Below are 21695 nucleotides of genomic sequence, written 5' to 3'. Positions count from 1 at the left end.
CATGAGATTTTCTTTTTATTTTTTATATTAATCTTAGGGTAGGGAAGACTTTCTATGACATAAACCTTAGAACCAATGAAAAGAAAAGTTTGATAACTTAAAGTACCTATTAATTAGAATTCCAGTACAGAACTTTCAGTTTAAAAGTGTGGATTAAATACATGAATTGGGGCGCCTGGGTGGCTCAGTGGGTTAAGCCGCTGCCTTCGGCTCAGGTCATGATCTCAGGGTCCTGGGATCGAGTCCCGCATCGGGCTCTCTGCTCAGCAGGGAGCCTGCTTCCCTCTCTCTCTCTCTCTACCTGACTCTCCATCTACTTGTGATCTCTCTCTGTCAAATAAATAAATAAAATCTTCAAAAAATAAATAAATAAATAAATAAATAAATAAATAAATAAATAAATACATGAATTTATCACTGCTCTTTACCAAAATTTCACTACCATGACAATAAAAATGTTACAGGACAATTTTTTTTAAAGACAGTAAAATCATGACCTTCATACAAACATAAAATAAATGCTTGGCAAATATTTTATTTAATTTATTAATTAATGAAAGAACTACTGAGATGTTATAGCTCTTACAAAGCAGGATTTGACTTAGAGATTTATATCCTCATCTAATAAAATCTATTTGCCTTGCCATGATAAGGTGTCATTTGCATAGCTATAGACAGGAAAAGTTTGCAATATTATCAGTTCTACAAGTTAACTTCTATCTCCCAGAATTGGAAAATAGCCTAGTCAGAAACAATCAACAAAACTGAAAGGCAACCTATGGAATAGGAAAGATATTTGCAAATGACCTATCCCATAAAAGATTAGTATCCAAAATGTATAAAGAACATAGGCAACTCAACACCAAAAAAAACAAAAAACAAAAAACAACCAATTTAAAAAATGGGCAGAAGATATGAATTGACATTTCTCCAAAGAAGACATCCAGATGGGGGGAAATGCAAATCAAAATTACAATGAGATATCACTTCACACCTGTCAGAATGGCTAAAATCAACAACACAGGCATTGGTGAGGATGTGAAGAAAGGGGAGCCGTCTTGCACTGTTGGTAGGAATACAAACTGGTGTAGTCACTGTAGAAAATAGTATGGAAGTACCTCAAAAAGTTAAAAATAGAACTACCCTATGACCCAGTATTTGTACTACTGGGTATTTATCTCAAAATACAAAACATTAATTCAGAGGGATACATGCCCCTCTGTATTTATAGTAGCATTATCTACAATAGCCAAACCATGGAAGCAACCCAGTGTCCACTGATAGATGAATGGATAAAGAAGATGTGAAGAAGATATATAGATAGATAGATATGTAGATATCTACATATCTATCTATCTATATATGCACATATATATGTAGATGTATGTATGTATTCACATTCTGTATATACATATGTGTGTGTGTGTATGTGTGTGTGTATATAAGATACATATATAATGGAATATTACTCAGCCCCTTTCCCCGGAATGAAATCTTGCAACTTGGAACAACATGGAGAGAGCTAGGGAATATAAAGCTTATTGAAATCGATCAGTCAGAAGGACAAATAACATATAATCTCACTCAAATGTGGGACTTAGGAAACGAAACAAATGAGCAAAGGGAAAGAGAGAGAAAAATCAGGAAACAGAATCTTAACTGTAGAGAATAATCTGGTGGTTATCAGAGAAGCTGGATGGTGGGTGGAGGAAATAGGGGTGATAGGGATTAAAGAGTGCCTTTTGTTCTGATGAATAAATTAAATGAAATGAAAAACAACAAATAAGAACAAAAAATAGTTTACCCTAATGCTTGCTGAAGTCTCTCCTATAAGCCAAGACTAGAATCTGTGTTTTTAACAAAGAAAGTCTCAGAGCCCTATAGAAACATGTACTTCCAAATATCGACATTTCAAAGAATTAACTCTTGGGTAGAGGCATCTAAGCTGGAATCATTTGGGCATCTTTCAGACCATATCAGTAGACTTAGTCTGGATTTCCAGAACCCTTTCAGTTGAGAAACAGATGGCTTCATAAGACTATGAATTTAAGATATGGAATGGAACAAGAATTAATTATACAGAAATGAATGAATTGATGAGAAAGATTTTATTGTGGTTGTTTGGAATATCACTGATGTTGTTTTAATGCACTATTTTCCAGATATTTAAGGAAGCCCTTGTCATTTTTTCTTATGCTCTAAGTGACCCATGGCAATTTGGTAGACTCTGCTTTTATAAACTAAAATGAAGCAGTTAAAAGTGATATCTAATTCTATGGATTCCTAGAACTCAGAAATTATGAGTCTCTTTCTTATGGCATTATAGTTATTTGCATGGGTTTGGTAATAATCTGTCTTCCTTTCTACCAGACCTTAATTAAACAAATTGACCAAATGACCAAGGCCTTTGGATATGTCATTTGCAATATCTTCTCCCATTCCATAGGTTGTCTTTCAGTTTTGTTTCCTTTGCTGTGCAGAAGATTTTTATTTTGATGAAGTCCCAATAGTTTGCTTTTGTTCCCTTGCCTCAGGAGAAATATCTAAAAGAATGCTGCTACGGCCAGTGTCAGAGAAACGACTACCCATGTTATTTTCTAGGATTTTTATGGTTTTCTGTTGCACTTTCTGGTCTTTCTTCAATTTTGAGTTTATTTTTTTGTATGGTATAAGAAAGTGGTCCAGTGTCAGTTCTTCCAATGTTGCTGTCCAGTTTTCCCAACACCATTTGTTGAAGATCTTTTTCCCATGGGATATTCTTTCTTGCTTAGTTGAAGATTAATAGACCATGCAACTGTGGTTTTATTTCTGGGTTTTCTGTTCTATTCTATTAATCTATGTGTCTATTGTTATTGTGGTACCATACAGTTTTAATTACTACTGTTTTGTAATATAACTTGAAGTCTGGAATTGTGATATGTCCAACATTGCTTTTCTTTTTCAAGATTGTTTTGGCTCTTCAGGGTCTTTTGTGGTTCCATAGAAATTTTAGGATTGTTTGTTCTAGCTCTGTGAAAAATGGTTGTTGGTATTTTGATAGGAATTGAATTAGATCTGTAGATTGTTTTGGTAGCATAGACTTTTAAACAATACTTGTTCTTCTAACCCACAAGCAAGGAATGTCTCTCCATTTCTTTGTGTCATCTTGAATTTCTTTTATCAGCGTTATATAGTTTCCAGAGTATAGGTCTTCCACTTCTTTTGTTAATAAGATATTTTACTGTTCTCGGTGCATTTATAAATGGGATTGTTTTCCTCATTTCTCTTTCTGCTGCTTCATTATTAGTGCATAGAAATACAACAGATCTCTGTACATTGATTTTGTATCATGCAACTTTACTAAATTCATTTATCAGTTCCTGTAGTTTTTTGTTAGAATCTTTAAGGTTTTCTATAGATAGTATCATGTCATCTGCATTTAGTGAGAATTTTGCTTCTTTGTGAATTTTGATGCCTTTTATTTCTTTATGTTTGATTGCTGTGGCTCAGACTTCCGCTATTATGTTGAATAAAAGTAGTGAGAGTGGACATCCTTGTCTTGTTCCTGACCTTAGGAGAAAAGCTCTTGGTTTTCTTTACCACTGAGTATGATGTTGTCCGTGAGTTTTTGTTTTTTTTTTAAATATATGGCCTTTATTAAATTGAGATATGTTCCCTCTAGACTTACTTTGCAGAGGATTTTTTTTTTTTAATCATGAATTGTTGTACTTTGTCAAATGCTTTTTCTGCATCTATGGAGATGATCCTACAGTTATCCTTTCTCTTATTAATGTGAAGCATCATGTTGATTATTTTTTAGATATATTGTTTGATTCAGTTTGCTCATATTTTGTTGAGAATTTTGCATCCAAATTCATGAGAGATATTGGCTGATAGTTGTCTTTTTTTGTGGTGGTTTTATGGTTTGGTGTCAGGGTGATACTAGATTCATAGAATAAATTTGTAAGTTTTCTTTCCTCTTGCATTTTTTGGAATAATCTGAAAAGAATGAATATTAACTCTTCTTTAAATGTTCGGTAAAATTCACCTGTGACACCATCTGTTACTGGACTTTCGTTTTTCGGGAGTTTTTTTTTTTTTTAATATTACTGATTCAGTTTTGTTGATGGTAATTGATCTGTTCAAATTTTCCATTTCTTCCTGCTTCAGTTTTGGTAGGTTATATGCTTCTAGGAATTTATCCATTTCTTCTAAGTTGTCCAATTTGTAGGCATATAGTTTTTCATAATATTCTGATATAATTATTTGTATTTCTGTGGTGGTTATCTCTGCTCTTTTGTTAGTGATTTTGCTTATTTGGGTCCTCTCACTCTCTCTTTTTTAATGAGTCTTGCTAGAGGTTTATCAGTTTTGTTGATCTTTTAAAGAAACAGCTCCTGGTTTTATAGAATTATTCTTTTTTTTTTTCTTTTAGTTTCTATATCATTTATTTCTGTTCTAATATTTATTATTTCATTCCTTTTGCTGGGTTGGGTTTTGCTTGTCCTTCTTTTTCTAACTCCTTTAGGTATAAGGTAGGTTTGCTTATTTGAGATTTTTTTTGCTTCTTTAGGTAGGCCTGTATCGCTATAAACTTCCCTCTTAGAACCATTTTGCTGCACACAAAAACTATTTTAAAATGACAGCTATTGTTATTTTATTACTGAAAATTTTCAAATGGACTGATGAGAGTTCATAATAATAATAATGCAGGAATAATACAACTTGGAAGGATATTTAGTCATTTGGTTAGTGGCATACAAAACAAAAATAATAAACCTGTTCTCCCAAAAGAAACTTTAAACAAATGTCTCTTATATAAATCATTAAGTCTACTTGCTAAGAAGCCAATGGATGATACATCTGATTTATAAAATTGGATGATATACTTTTATAAAGGGAAAATTCTTAGGATAGAACATATCACAATCCTTAGATAAAACAGATATGTAATATATGAAGAATATCAAGTAAAAAGTTGAAGTAGGGCCTAGACATCTATATTTCTATGCAACTTTATAATTAGGTCTAATATGTATTGAGGCCCACTGACCTAAAAATTACTTGATTCATATTTTTAAAAAGGAAAAAATGTCTGTGGCAGTCAACATTTTAAACAATAATTGAAATGTATTGTTGCTCAGTATCATCAGAAAAAAAACACTGCCAAGACTCAAATAAATAAGGAAAAGTTCAACAGAACTATTTTTATAAGACTTCCAGTCAGTGTTTTCCCCAAACTTAAACATATACAGAAAGCAAAGCATTGAAAAATCTCCAGAGACTTCCCATAAAGCATAAAATTTCTGAAATATTTATATTAATAACATCTTACCTATACAAATTTAACCTAGGGAAGGCTGAGCATTTCTTCTGATATTAACAACTCTTCCCAAGCAGCTCACCAAAACTGATTATTTCTAGCATCCCTTTTTATAAGGTAAAAGAACAAAGCTTTGTGATTTTCCAGGAACCCTCTGGGAAATCTCAAAGACTACTTTAGGTGTAAAAGATTTCCTGCAAGTCTTATTTATTTTCTTCTATATTTCAGACCTGATTTTTGGAAGGCAAAAATCAAGAGTTGTCAGAGGAGATTTAGACACTTGATTAAGACAGGATCATAGGTACCTGAGAAACAATGCTTGGTTGCTTATTGAGTCAAGGTGACAATAAAACATTTAAAAATAAATATGGGGAGGAAACAAGATTGTAAAGAACCTTAGCACTTTCATAAGCAAGGAAACTTTTTTTTCTTCTCTTTTTTCTTGCTTTCCTTCCTTTTCATAGTTAAGAGCATAAAGTCAAAATGGACCAGCGTGTATTCCTAGCAACAGCATAAGAGTGTTCTCCTTTCTCCACACCCTCATTAACGTTTGTTGTTTCCTGCCTTGTTAATTTTGGTCAGTCTAACTGGTGTAAGGTGGTATCTCATTGTGGTTTTGATTTGAATTTCCCTGATGGCTAGTGATGTTGAGCATTTTTTCATGTGTCTGTTAGCCATTTGTATGTCTTTTTTAGAGAAGCATCTGTTCATGTCTTCTGCCCATTTTTTGACTTCATTATTTGTTTTAGAGTGTTGAAGCACTCTGGGAAACAGTATGGAGTTTTCTCAAGACGTAAAGAATAGAGCTACCCTAAACCCAGCAACTGTACTAAGTATTTACCCCAAAGATATAGGTGTAGTGAAAAGAAGGGCACGTGCACCACAATGTTCATAGCAGCAATGTCCACAATAGCCAAAGTGTGAAAGGAGCCGAGATGCCCTTCAACAGACAAATGGATAAAGAAGATGTGGTCCACATATACAATAGAATACTACTCAACTATCAGAAAGGATGAATACCCACCATTTGCATTGACATGGTCGGAACTGGAGGAGATTATGTTAAGTGAAATAAGTTCAAGCAGAGAAAGACAATTATCATATGGTTTCACTTGTATGTGAAACATAAGGAATAGCATGGAGGACATTAGGAGAAGGAAGGGAAAAATGAAAGGTGGGAAATCAGAGGGGGAGATGAACCATGAGAAACTATGGACAACAGGGAACAAACTGAAGGTTTCAGAGGGGAGAGGGGTGAGAGGATGGGTTAGGCCAGTGAGGAGTATTAAGGAGGGCACATACTGCATGGAGCACAGTGTGTTGTATGCAATCAATGAATTATGAAACACTACACCAAAAACTAATGAAGTACTGTATGGTGACTAACATAATTAAATTTTTAAAAATTAAAAAAAATAATTTAGAAAAATTTAAATTTTAAAAAATTAAAAAAATTCAATATGGAGAATGTAAGATTATTCAGGCAAGTTACAGAATCTTTGCTTTGTAGGCAGATTACACAGAAAGTAAATAAGGTAGCCAACCCTGCTAGCTTCCCCAGGACTGTTCTGATTGTAATACTGAAAGTCCCACATCCCAGGAAGCCCTCGGTTCTGCACCACTCAAGAATGTGGGTCACTTTAAAAAGAAGAGACATTTGTATTTTCGGTCAAGACATTAATCAGAAAATCAAAGATGCAAGCCCAACTTTGCAAAAATTCTAACACATTTCATAGCTTATAAGACTAAGGATTATAAATCAGGATAAGAAAAATCTACTTTCCCAGTTTTTTCCTTTCCCATACTTTTCAATATTCTGGTTATATTTTTGTTCTAATACAAATGTCAAGGGGTCCATAAGTTCAAAACTAATTCTGTAATAATATTAAGATGCTATTTTTGATAACATGCTATGATTCATCACTATCTTCAAATTAATGCATAAATGAGTATTTTAAATATTTCTGTTTTTATTTTTAATGGAGTAAATATAAATTATTGTAACCACATAAATCCCAAGAACCGCTGCTTATGGAAAAGCAAAAGCATATTCTTGGTTGTATTTCTCTGTCTTTGCTCCTAGTGCAGTTGCAACCAGTCATATTAATTATAACTTTTCACTGAAGTAATTAACTTCTATTTCACAGAGAAAACTAGAGAGCAGATAATTGAGAACTTTCTGTCATATGAAGCATTTTAGCAGATTAGCAGAGTTCATAATACAATTTTTTACAGTCACATGCATTCCTGTGTGGCAAAAAATGAGCACATTCATTAACATGACTCATTGCTATAGTTTCTCTTTTAGCATATTAGAAAAGCAAAATTATGCTTAGTAGTCTATGTGGCAGTGCTCTATACTACTTAGAAAGTACCTAGATATCCACTGGCCACATAATAATTAATTTAATTTAATATCAGCTCACAGTTTTTTAAAAATGCTGTTGAAATTAAAAATTTGTCAGAATAATGATTCAATTTAGTCAAACATAAATTTTTATTTTTCATAATCTTACGCATTATGTAGGAGTAATGTTAGCTTATTTGATCAGCAAACCTGTAAATGTCTAAGAAAAACACACCTACATAGAAAAAACTGCTTAAATTACACTTAATAGTGATAAATCAGAAAAGACAAAGCTGTTTTTATTAAACTCACATTAGTAAACTGGTCTTGTTTACCAAACATTTACTTTAATTATATGAATTTGGGTTTTTAAAAGGTTTCTGACTTAGCATCAGGAAGAATAATTTTACCATATTTTTATAGCACATTTAAAGTATTCAAAGTTTAATTATCTTATTTGGGAGGATTTTATATAGCTACTTATTAATTCTAAAAACCAACCAGAATAAAATTCCTTTAATTTAAAAGACTTTGTACTCTAATTTATTTATACCCTCCAGAAATAGGAAAATACACACACACACACACACACACACACACACACACACACACACACACTGAGAGGTAAAGGCCTTTCCAAATTACAGAGAGTTTATAGTTTCAGTTCTATAATTTTAGTCACAGGTCACATGACACAGACAGAAATTTTTTTTGAAAATCACCATTCTGTCTATCAAAGAGAGCTGTTCTTCTTCCTAGTGAGTATGAAGTTTTTCATTAATCTGTGTTCCCGGAGCACCTGGGTGGCTCAGTGGGTTAAAGCCTCTGGTTTCGGCTCAGGTCATGATCTCAGGGTCCTGGATTGAGCCCCGCATCAGGTTCTCTGCTCGGTGGGGAGCCTGCTTCCCCCTCTCTCTCTTTGTCACCTTTCTGCCTACTTGTGATCTTTGTCTGTCAAATAAATAAATAAAATCTTTTAAAAAAAATCTGTGTTCCAAATAGACAAACACATAAGCAAATAACAAGAAAAACAAATAAAAAGGACTAATAGACCAGATTCTTTGTCCTCTCTCACCCAGCAAAGAATAGATATCTATCACTTACCTACAAAAACCATCAAATGGCTGGGCAATTAAGACAAATGCCCAGTTATTGCTCTCACCAATGTAGTATAACTGATGGACTGTAAGTGAACAAAACCAAAATGCAAAACTAATAGAGGAAAAAAACCCAGAGAATATACAGTTGGCAAAGTTAAAGTTCTATTGACACTTGGGATTCACCTAGGAGACCCCCCCCCAAAAAAAAATGTGTCTTGCTTAAGCTGCTAATGAAGCATACTTGTCTGAGCACACAGTCTACCTGCCTCTGTCAGATGAATCTATTGTGCATCTCAGCAGAAACTTCAAAATTGTTAAAATATATTTTTTAAAAGATGAAACCATAACTCATACAAATATAAAATGAACACTGAGCAAAGATTTTAAATTAACTCATCAATTGATGAGGGAACCAGTAAGATGTCACAATTGGTTCAAATGATAGTTTGAGTTAAAGAGATTTATATTCTCTACTGGACAAACCTATTTGCTTTGCTATGATCAAGAATCAATTGCACAGCTATACACTGGAAACACCTTCATCACAATCAGCTCTACATGTTAACCTCTATCTCTACAAAATTGGAACATAGCCAAATGCAACTTGAATGGGTGAGCTAGACAGAACAGCCACTGATTTTTTTTCCCATTTAAAAACTTTTCAAAACTTTTCTTTTTCTTTTTCCTGTGTCTCTTTCTTTAAAATTTAATTTCTTTTCAGTGTAACAGAATTCATTGTTTATGCACCACACCCAGTGCTCCATGCAATACGTGCCCTCCATAAAACCCACCACCAGGGTCCCCCAACCTCCCACCCCCCATGCCTTCAAAATCCTCGGATTGTTTTTCAGAGTCCATAGTCTCTCATGCTTCATCTCCCCCTTCAATTTCCCTCAACTCCCTTCTCTCCATCTCCCCTTGTCCTCCATGCTATTTGTTATGCTCCACAAATAAGTGAAACCGCATGATAATTGACTCTCTCTGCTTGACTTATTTCACTCAGCATAATCTCTTCCAGTCCCATCCATGTTACTACAAAAGTTGGGTATTCATCCTTTCTGATGGAGGCATAATACTCCATAGTGTATATGGACCACATCTTCCTTATCCATTCGTCCGTTGAAGGGCATCTTGGTTCTTTCCACAGTTTGGCGACTGTGACCATTGCTGCTATAAACATTGGGGTAGAGATGGCCCTTCTTTTCACAACATCTGCATCCTTGGGGTAAATACCCAGGAGTGCAATTGCAGGGTCATAGGGAAGCTCTATTTTTAATTTCTTAAGGAATCTCCACACTGTTCTCCAAAGTGGCTGCACCAACTTGCATTTCCACCAACAGTGTAAGAGGGTTCCCCTTTCTCCACATCCTCTCCAACACACGTTGTTTCCTGTCTTGCTAATTTTGACCATTTTAACTGGTGTAAGGTAAGGTGGTATCTCAATGTGGTTTTAATTTGAATCTCCCTGATGGCTAGTGATGATGAACATTTTTTCATGTGTCTGATAGCCATTTGTATGTCTTCATTGGAGAAATATCTGTTCATGTCTTCTGCCCATTTTTAACATGATTATCTGTTTTGTGTGTGTTGAGTTTGAGGAGTTCTTTATAGATCCTGGATATCAACCTTCTGTACTGTCATTTGCAAATATCTTCTCCCATTCCTTGAGTTGCCTCTTTATTTTGTTGACTGTTTCCTTTGCTGTGCAGAAGCTTTTGATCTTGATGAAGTCCCAAAAGTTCATTTTTGCTTTTGTTTCCTTTGCCTTTGGGGACATATCTTGAAAGAAGTTGCTGGGGCTGATATTGAAGAGGCTACTGCCTATGTTCTCCTCTAGGATTCTGATTGATTCCTGTCTCACGTTGAGGTCTTTTATCCATTTCGAGTTTATCTTTGTGTACAGTGTAAGAGAATGGTCTAGTTTCATTCTTCTACACATAGTTGTCCAATTTTCCCACCACCATTTCCTGAAGAGACTGTCTTTTCTCAGCTGTATATTTTTTCCTGTTTTGTGGAAGATTATTTGACCATAGAGTTGAGGGTCCATATCTAGGCTCTCTACTCTGTTCCACTGGTCTATGTGTCTGTTTTTATGCCAGTACCATGCTGTCTTGGTGATCACAGCTTTGTAATAAAGACTGTGTCTCTTTTTACTAACACTCTAATTTTTTTTGCAGATTTAATATAAGCAATCTATTGTTTTCTCACATTTGGAATCACCCATGTATTGTTACCCATTTTGTCCCACCCTCATTTATTTTTATTTATTTATTTATTTATTTATTTATTTATTTATTTTCAGCATGACAGAATTCATTGTTTATGCACCACACCCTGTGCTCCATGAAATACGTGCCCTCCATAATACCCATCACCTGGCTTCCCCAACCTCCTACACCCAAAACCTTCAAAACCCTCGGATTGTTTTTCAGAGTCCATATTCTCTCATGGTTCATCTCCCCTTCCAATTTCCCTCAACTCCCTTCTCCTCTCCATCTCCCCATGTCCTCCATGTTATTTGTTATGCTCCACAAATAAGTGAAACCATATGATAATTGACTCTCTCTGCTCTTTTCAAAACTTTTGAAAAAAAAAATAAAGATGGTATAAAATCACAAAAGTGAAAGAACAGTTGAATGATGGGAAAAATGGAAAAGTGTTTGGATGAGTAGTGATTGACTTAGTAAAGTAGGAAAAATAAACAACCTAAGTGTCACAAAAGAGTATGCCAATGAGAAGCCATCTAATTTACCTATAGAACTTTCTGTGGGACACAGAAGTCAGAAGTACCAAATACCCCAGAAGGTAGGCATTATCTATTTTATAACTGGAAGTTTGTACCTCCTAGTTAGTACCCTTTATCTATTTCTCCCATTCCCCCACCATAAAAACCATCTCTTCTCTGAGAAACATCAGTTTGTTCTCTGTATTTAAGAATCTGATTTTTTGTTTGTTCATTTGTTTTGTTTGGTTTTGTGTTTTGTTTTTATATTCCACATATGAGTGAAATAATATGGTATCTCTCATTCTCTGACTTATTTCACTTGGCATATTACCCTCTAGGTCTATCTATGTTGCCAAGAATGGCAAGAGTTCATTCTTTTTTATAGCTGAGTAATATTTCATTGTATATACTCATTATATCTATCTATCTATATATCTATCTATATCTATCTATCTATCTATCTACACACATTCCATATCTTGGCTATTGTAAATAATACTGCAGTAAACTCAGAAGTGCATATATCTTTTCAAATTAGGGTTTTGGTTTTGGGGGGAGGTAAATACGTAGAAGTGGAATTACTGATTCATGTGGTGTTTCTATTTTTAATTTTTTGAGGAACCTCCATACTGTTTTCTCTGGTGGCTGCACCAATTTACATTCCCACAAACAGTGCATGAGGGTTCCCTTTTCTCCACATCCTCACCAACACTTATCGTTTCTTGGCCTAACCATTCTAACTAATGTGAGGTGATATCTCATTCTGGTTTTGATTTACATTTCCCTGATAATCAGTGATGTTGAGCATCTTTTCATGTGTCTGTTAACTGTCAAACATCTTCTCTGGAAAAATATCTATTGGTGTCCTCAGCCAAGTTTTTAATTGGATTATTTCAGGATTTTTTTGATATTGAGTTAATTTCTTTATATATTTTGGATATTAATTCCTTATCAGGTTATTTGCAAATATCTTCTTCCATTCAGTAGTTGACTTTTTATTTTATTGATGATTTCATTCAGTGTGCAGAAGCTTTTTATTTTGGTATAGCCCCAATAGTTTGTTTTTGCTTTTGTTACCCTTACCTGAGAAACCATACCTAGAAAAATGTTGCTAAGGCCAATGTCCAAGAGGTTACTTCTTTGTTTTCTTCTAGGAGTTTTATGATCTCAGGCCGCATATTTATATCTTTAATCCATTTTGAGCTTACTTTGTGTATGGTGTAAGAAAGTGGTCCAGTTTCATTCTTTTGCATGTGGCTGTTCAGTTTTCTCAGCACTTCACATTTGTTGAAGAGACTGTCTTTTCCCCATTGATTATTCTTTCCCTCTTGGTTATAGATTAATTGACCATATAAGTGTGGGTTTATTTCTGGGCTATCTGTTTTATTCCACTGAACTACGTGTCTGTTTTTAATGCTAAGCCATAGTGGGTTTTTTTGTTTGTTTGTTTGTTTTGTTTTTAAAGATTTTATTTCTTTATTTGTGTGTGTATGTGAGAGAGAGAGAGTGCGCACAAGCAGAGGAAGCATCAGGGAAAGGGAGAAGCAGGCTCCCTGATGAGCAGGGATCCCAATGAGGAACTCAGTCCTAGGACCCTGGATCATGACCTGAGCCAAAGGCAGATGCTTAATCGACTGAGCCACCCAGGTGTCCCCCAAACTATAGTGTTTTGATTACTGCAACTTTGTAGAATATCTTGAAATCTGTGAGTATGATGCCACCAGCTTCATTTTTTCTCAAGATTGCTTTAGTTATTTGGGGTTGGGGTCATTTGTGGTTCCATACAAACTTTTATAAAAAGCCCTTTAAGTCAGTAAAAAAAAAAAAAAAAAAAATCTTACAACCCAATTTAAAATGCAGAAAGGACATGAAAAGGCAGCTCACAGGAAAAATGTTCACAAATATTTGAAAATATGCTCAATTGTACTTAGAAGAAATCCATTTTAAAACAACAAAATACATTTTTACAAACCTATTTGATTGACAAAGATTTTTTAAAATTATTTGTCAATACACAGGGTTGCCAAGAATGTGATGAAGCAGGAACTCTCACATACTGGCACAACCTACTAAAAACCACTTTGACATTTTCTGTAATGTGTACAAAGACATATGCACAAAATAGATCAGAATTGCACTGTTTATAATTACAAATAACAGTAAACAACCCAAATGGCCATCCACTCAAGACTGGCTAAATTAATTTTGGTACTTGGAAGGAGCTGGATACTATACAGAAGTCAAAAAGAATTAGAAAGCTCTCTGTGTATTAATATGAAAATTTGCTAAGAGAAGCAAAAAAGAAAAATGTGGATCCAGTTTGTTGTATTCTATATTTTGGATAAAAAGTTAAAGAAGGGGAAAATATCCTCATATTTGATTTTATGTGCATAAAGAAACTCTGGAAAGATACACAAGAAATTAACACAAAAGGTTTCTTGTTTAGCAGGAGCAAGAACTGAATCAAACTTCCACTGTGTATTTTTTCATGCTACTTCAGTTTCAAGCCATGTGAATAGGTTACCTATCCAAAATGCAATAAAATAAGAATAGATAAATAAGAATGATGTAGATCATATGTGCTGATTTGAAAAGATTTGCAAGATATATCAAATGGAAATGTTAGATATTCCCTAGGTCTCATGGAAGAAAAGGTCACTGGGAGAGGCAGGGACAGGTCCCCTTGGGAAGAGGTGGTCTGGAGTGACTGCTGCCAAGTTCCTATCTCCTCCTATTAATAAGAGGGTAGGGTAGGGTGGGTAGGACACGAGAACTACAAATGGGCCCCTTCCCGGGCCTGAGCCATTTGATCCCTTTGGTCCTGGGAGGGATGAGTATTTATGACCCCCTGCTCTCCTAGCCTGACTTCTTGGCACAAAACTAGAGAGGGGGCACAATTTAGGCCTTGTGATGCCTGCTAGCTGAGGGGACTCCCAAGTCTCCTTCTTTCTGGAGACTCAAGTGAAGATAAATCCAATGGCTCATACCCCAGCCTGATGAGCACCAATCATTTTCTCAGCAGGGCCCCATGGGCCCTCTGAGTCTGGGATTCCACCTCCAACAGTATGGGGATGAGATTTGCCTGGTCTCATGGGGTGTCCAGTTGGGAAACATTCAATCTGACTCAAATACATGGCTGAGGTTGGCAACTACCTGACTGTCAAGGGCAGTACTACCAGGTACTCTTCACCTGCTTTGGCCCCAAAAGAGTGACATGCCCTCAGTGGCTGCCTTGAGGTCATTATGGGCTTGCAGGCCAGCATGCCATGGCCATTACTAATACCTGTTCCTGAGGCCTGCCTTTCCCAAATCCAGAGGGCAGCACTTACAGAACACAGGGCACTGAGAAACCATAAAATTCTGATGCTTTCTGTGTCCAACATCTTTGGCTACCCTCTGCTCTCTTTTTGTACCTGGACTTCTTGGACATTTTGTCTCTGCTTGTTTGTTTTGTAGCTCCCACATGTTTAGTGTATATCATGTACGGCATCAATGCTTCTTGCACTTTCACAAGTATTAGAATCACCTGGGGAGCTAATAAGGCACAAAGAGGTCCAGGATCCTTAAAGCAGCATAGGGTCTAGCCTCTATGTTTTCATCTACTTCATGGAGGTAATTCTGATAGGACCGAAATTGGAGAACCACAGCACTAAACTCTTTTCAAACATTCCACCATTTAATTTTCAACACTGCCTTACAAAGTAAATATTATTTTCCTTGGCTAGAAAACAGAGCTCTATAGGTCAGATAAAAGAGTATCTGGGTTCAAATCCACAATCTTCTTAACAGCTGTGTGACCCTTGGAAGATATCTAACCTCTCTCAGCCTCATATTCATCATCCTCATAGTGGAACTTTGGTGACACTCCCTCTCTTAAAGAGTTGCTGAGAGAGTTAAGTGAAACAAGCCAGGAAAAGTGCTTGGCAAGCTCAACAAAACATGATTGCTATTCTAATCAAAGGTTAATAAGTCACTTATTGGAAACAAAACATTGTGTAATAAGAGGTTTTGAACAGACACATCTTCATTGACTTTAACACATCAAATGACATTTGATAAATGGTAGGAGAGAATATGGACGAATATCTTATTGATTAAATCACCAATGTTTTCATTTAATTTGAGGTCTTTAAAACAAAGATTGCTGGTAGTTTACTGCATCACTAGTAGTCAAAATGCTTCTGCCTTCTTTCACAGAGTATACAGAAAACTGGGGCTTCTGCTGCAGAAATACCCTCCCCATTTACATTCAATACCAGTAGTTCTCACTGCACAAATATTTTTTTATTCCTCATCTGCAATGTGCTAGGTACTAGGGATATGGCAGTAAACAAAACAAGGAGAAAGATAGTAAATAATCCCCTAATCTCAGGAAGAAGGAAAATAAATAAACAGATTTTCCCTAATCTGAGAAATGTCAGAAATTCGTTAGGTCTGGTGGAAGAAAAGTTCAGTGGGGAGCAGTTTCCATCTGGCAGGATTGCCAAGGGTATCCCAAGAATCCTTGGAAGGGAGGCAGGGACAGCTCCTTTGGGAAGAGGTGGTTTAGAGTGACCCACTCTTGCCAGCTCCCTACATCTTTCCAACTGCAGTTAAAGTGTAGGGGAGTGTGGGAAGGACAAGGAGATTGAAAATGGACCCCTATATGAACGAAAACAATTTGATCCCTGTGGCCCTGGGAACAATCAGGGTTTGTGACCTCCTGCTCTTCTGGAATGACTTCTGGGCACAAGAGTGGGAAAAGGGAACAATTTACAAAATATCTAAAACAAGACCCAGCTCTGTGTGATGGCTGAAGGAACTCCAGGTCTCCTTCCACTTAGGGACTCTGGCAAGAACAAATCTAGTGGTATTTAGTTCCCACAACAAACACGGGCCAAACATGCAAGTTTCAGGGCCCACTTCCCTCAAAAGGAGGAGTGGGCCCTGGAGAGGACCTACGTGAGCATCCAACTGACACCATGTGCATCAGCTTGCCAATGGCTGAGCCTAGAGAAGCAGTGACCTACAGACAACAGGTTCCAGACTCACCGATAAGCCCAGACTCACCCATCTATGTCCTGTAGAGGGACAGAGCAGAATGCGCTGATATAGATCCAGTACCATAGAATGATGGCCCCAGTTCAGTGGTCTAGATCATTTATTGTGAAGAATTTAGAGATGTTTATGATTATTTGAGACGTGAAAAAAGGAGTGAATGAGCTTTTAAACTAACCAGAGATGCTATTGCATTAAACGCAGCCAACTATACACTGGTGTTTTTGGAGAGTTCTCTTAAAGTCACTTCAAAAGGATCTACATGAGAAAATGAACTACATCACTGCAATAATTGAGGAAGAGCCCCCAAATTATCAAGTTTAGTATCACAGGCAAGTAATAGCGGAATGCCTAAAAGATCCATCTCAGGAGCTTGAGTTTACTGCTGATATTCTTAATCAGGATGCAGAGGATTATCGTAACTGGCAACATCAACAATGGAATTTAAACTTTGAGATATGAGCTGCAGTATGTAGACCAATTTCTTAAAGAGGATATGAGAAAGAACTCTGTCTGGAACCATAGCTACTTCGTAATTTCTAACAACACTGGCTACAGTGATCATGTTATATTGGAGAGAGAAGTCCAGTTAGTAATCTCCTTCACTTGTTCAGTTATTAAAAGAACATTTATGTGCCTATCATGTCTCAGGCATCAAGTATACAGCAGTATACTCAATCCTGCCCTCATGGAACGAATAGGACAGAATACTTAGATGAACTCCATAATGACACATTTACAGACACTATAGTATAGCTCTACTTTGTAGTGTGTTAAGTTTCTTAAAATACTGTTGCTACTATTGATTGAGAAGAAATCAGATTTCATAGTGTCTAGGAATCTTTATTTTATTTTATTTTTTAAAGATTTTATTTATTTGAGAGAGAGAAAGAGCCGAAGCAGGGGGAGCTGCAGAGGGAGAGGGAGAAGCAGTCTGCATGCAAAGCAGGGAGGCCAGCGCAGGGCTCAATCCCAGGACCCTGCGATCATGACGTGAGCTGAAGAGCAGACACTTCACCCACTGAGCCACCCAGACATCCTTGTTGCCCTTTAGATAATAATCCCCAGAGGCCAGGTTATCATCACAGGGTTTGGAGCAGAATAAGTCTTTGTTGTAAGAGGCTGTCCTGAATATCAAAGAATGTTTAGCAACATTCCTAGCCTTTATCCCACATATCAGTAGTAACTCCCTCCCTGCCAAGTTATAACAAACAGGAATGTCCCTATTGCCAAATGTCCCCTGTGGGGCAAAATCATCTCTAGTTGAAAACTACTGTTTTAGGATACAAAAAGCTGTTGTAAGAGCTAGAATTTTCTGAGATAGCATGAATTTCTATATTAATGTCCATAAACATTAATAGTCACCTCTTTTCTGGAAAAATAAAGACGTCTACTTGGTCTGATATAAGTATTACTACTCTAGCTTTTTTTTTTTTCCTCCCACTTCCATAGTCATGGTGTAAGTTTCTTCATCCCTTCACTTTGAGTCTGTATGTGACTTTAGGTCTGAAGATCATTTATTGTGAAGAATTTAGAGATGTTTATGATTATTTGAGGTCTTTGAAGTCTTGGGTAGATAGCCTATAGATGGGTTTTGCCTTTTTATCCATTCAGTCACCCTATGTTTTATAACTGAAGCATTTGGTTCATTTTCATGTGAGGTAATTATTGATAGGTATATACTTGCTGTTTTGTAATTGTTTTCTGGTTGTTTTTGTAGTTCTTTGGTTTCTTTGTTCTTCTCTTGTTCTCTTCCTTTTGTTGTTTGATGGCTTTCTTTAGTGTTATGCTTGGATTCCTTTCTTTTTAATTTTTTTGTATCTATTATAGGTTTCTGATTTGATTACCGTGGAGCACATACATAACATCTTATGTGTATGGAAGTCTATATTAAGTTGGTCGCTTAAGTTTGAACACATTCTAAAAGCACTAAATTTTTTTCTCCTCCCTTCAAGTTTCATGTATATGATGTCATATTTTACATCTTTTAATTTCTTGTATCTCTTGACAAATTTTTGCAGATATAATTGATTTTTACTATTTTCATGTTTTAACCTTCATATAGCTTTATAAGTGATTAACCTACTACCTTTACTATTTGCTTTTACCAGTGAAATTTTTTCCTTTGATAATTTTCTTCCAGTTATGGCCTGCTTTTTCCACTTAAAGAATTCCCTTAAACATTCTTTTGTAAGGATGGTTTAGTGGTGATGAACTCATGTAACTTTTGTTTGTCTGGGGAACCCTATCTCTTCTCTTCTGAATGATAACCTTACTGGGTAGAGTATTATTGGTTGTAGGTTTTTTCTTGTCAGCACTTTTAATATATTATGCCACTCACTTCTGGACTGCAAAGTTTCTGCTGAAAAATTAGCTGATAGCCTCAGGGTTTTCTTTCTATGTAACTGTTACCCTTTCTCTTGTGGCTTTTAAAATTCTGTTTATCATTACTTTTTGCCGTTTTAATTATTATGTGTCTGGTGTGGACCTCCTCGGGTTCACCTTGTTAGGGGCTCTCTGTACTTGCTGGACCTGGATACCTGTTTCCTTCCCCAGATTATGGAAGGTTTCAGTGATTATTTCTTCAAATAAGTTTTCTGCCCCTTTCTCTTTCCTCCTTCTGGGATTTCTATAAGGTGAGTCTTATTACACTTTGATGTTGCTGAGTTCCCTTAATATATTCTAATTTTTTATTATTATTTTTTCCTATTCATGTTGGCTGCTTTTTATTACCCTGTCTTAGAGATTACTGACTCGTTCTTCTGTGTCCTCTAATCTGCCATTGATTCTTTCCATATTTTTTATTTCAATTATTGAATTCTTCAGCTTTGTAATTTATTTTTATTAATTTTATTTTATTTTTTATATTTTCTATTTGTTTAAGTTCTCACTGAACTCATCTACTTTTCACGTTCGGTATCTTTATGGCTATCACTTTGAGTTCTTTATCAGGCATATTGCTTATGTTTTTCATTTAGTTCTTTTACTGTGATTTTGCCTTGTTCTTTCATTGGGGACATATTCCTCTGTCAATTCATTTTGTCTCTCTGTTTGTTAGGTAGGTTAGCAACATCACCTGGTCTTGAAAGTAGTGGCCTTGTGAAAAAGAGGTCTTGTGATGCCCTATAGTGCAGTCCCTTCTGGTCACCAGAACCAGGCACTCCAGAGGTATCCTCTGTGTGGGCTTCATGCACCCTACTGTTGTGACTGAGCGGCAGTTGCCTTCAGCCCAACTGGCTGCAATCACCTGCTTTGCCCACTGTGGGCACACTTGGTAGGATTTGATATCTATGCTGTTGAGAGGTCTGTCTGCAGTCACTGAGGACTTCTTGGTAGGTGGGGCTGGCAGTCATATTAACTATTTGTACTTAGCCTCTCTGCCACAGCTGCAGGCATACCAAAGGGCAGAGCTTGCTCGCTGGGCAGTGAGGTAATAGGCCCATCTGCTACAATAGCAATGCTGGTGTGTAGGGTTATCTTCCTCCCTCCCCAGGGCAGGAGTCAGTTTGGGGTGGCACCATTCAGGGCCAGCGCTGCCAATAGAGTATCACAGGGCAGGAGCTACTTTGGAGGATGCCTGCTGAAGCTGGCAGTTTGACCAGGGTAGGTTCTGCAGGGGAGCACAAGGTCAGGGCTCATGGTGCTAGTAAGGTAGATAGAGAGTGTTAGTGCTAGCTTCCATAAATATCAGGCTAATTAGGCTTGAAGAAGGGAAGAGAAATTCTTTTCTTCTTGGAGATATCTCCTAAAGGTCCCTGTCTCTCCAGCACACATTCTAAAAATAGTCAATAAATATTCATGTCTACCCCAGGCAATTTTCAAACTTTTTGTGCTGTGTCTTGGGCTGAGTTATTTATTATGCTGGCTTTTTAATGGAAGGAACTCAGTTTCCTATCACCTTCTAATTCCCCCAGAGTTAAGCCCACTGATTTTTAAAGTTCCTGAAATTAAGCCCTGCAGGTTTCCAAGCCAGATGTTATGGGGGCTTATTTTCCCAGCGCAGGTCCCTAGTGCCAGGCGTGCCTGGTACTGGATCTTACCCTCTCATTTCTCTGTGTTTGTGATGTCCTTCCCACTTGTGGTTAGTCTCACTGGAAGAGTTTGGCTCCCAACTGCTTCTCTACCTTTCCTACACTTTTCAACATGGTCTTCTCTCTAAGATTAACTGTGTAAGTCTTTTCTGCCAGAGTTCAAGTCATTTTCAGTTAATCTGTATAGACGTAGCTGTTATTTCTGTGTGCCCATGGGATGAGCTGAGCTCAGTATTCTCTGCTGCCATCTCCCTGACTCCCCTCAACAATCTGTGTTTTAATTAGCCCTACAGATAGATCTGACACTTGCTAGGATTTGAGAACCACTGCTCTAGAGGTTCCTCTTGTTTTTCAAGTAATATGTAAACTTATATTTCTTAGAAACATCTAGTCAATCAATACTTATAGCCTTCATTTCAATCAGCTAATTTCCCATACAGTTATAATATGAGATTTTATTTTGGGTTGCTACTAATTTTTTTTCCAAAAACATCATGAATGAATGCATGAATAAAAATGATTTCATTAATTTTTATTAAAATTTAATTTACCTACAATAAAAGGAACAGCTCTCAGTTGTAGAGTTTTAGTTTTAACAATTGTCATACAGCCACTACCCGAACTATAGAACATTTCCATCCTTCTTCCCCAAGAAATTTCCCTTGTTCCTTCTCCTATCCCACCTTTTCTTCCCATACTTAGCAAATCATTGATCTATTTTATATGACTGTATGTTAGTTTTGTTTGTTTGTTTGTTTGTTTCTGGAGTTTCCCAAGAATGGAACCATGTGGTATACAATCTTAAGTGTCAAGTTTCTTTCCCTCAGCATAAGGCTATGAGATTTATTCATGTCATTATGTTCCTTTTTACTGTTGAGTAGCTTTCTATTTTGTGAATATACTACAATTTGTTGATCTATTAATTTGTCAATGAATGTTTGGGTTGTTTCCAGTTTGGGGCTATTGTATCTGAAAGTATTTTAGTTTTTAAAACCCTTTAATGAAGTTCATTTACATTTAGAATTCTTAGTCAAAAGTCTTTCCCCTCATCATTGCAAGATATTGTTCATTGTTGCCTTCCATCAGAATTGTTGAAAAGTCTGATGTTAATCCAATTATTGTATTGTTTATTTATAGGTAATCTATGGTTGTT

General features: G+C 36.3%; 1 pseudogene; it reads left to right on the top strand.

Moving 5' to 3' along the window:
• Positions 1-16435: 16435 nt before the first annotated feature.
• Positions 16436-17226, top strand: LOC116590407 (annotated as a pseudogene).
• Positions 17227-21695: the final 4469 nt, after the last annotated feature.

The sequence above is a fragment of the Mustela erminea genome, chromosome 1 (genome assembly GCF_009829155.1).
Source record: "Mustela erminea isolate mMusErm1 chromosome 1, mMusErm1.Pri, whole genome shotgun sequence".
Classification (NCBI taxonomy): Eukaryota; Metazoa; Chordata; class Mammalia; order Carnivora; family Mustelidae; genus Mustela; species Mustela erminea.
This window is presented reverse-complemented; position numbering and strand designations above follow the sequence as displayed.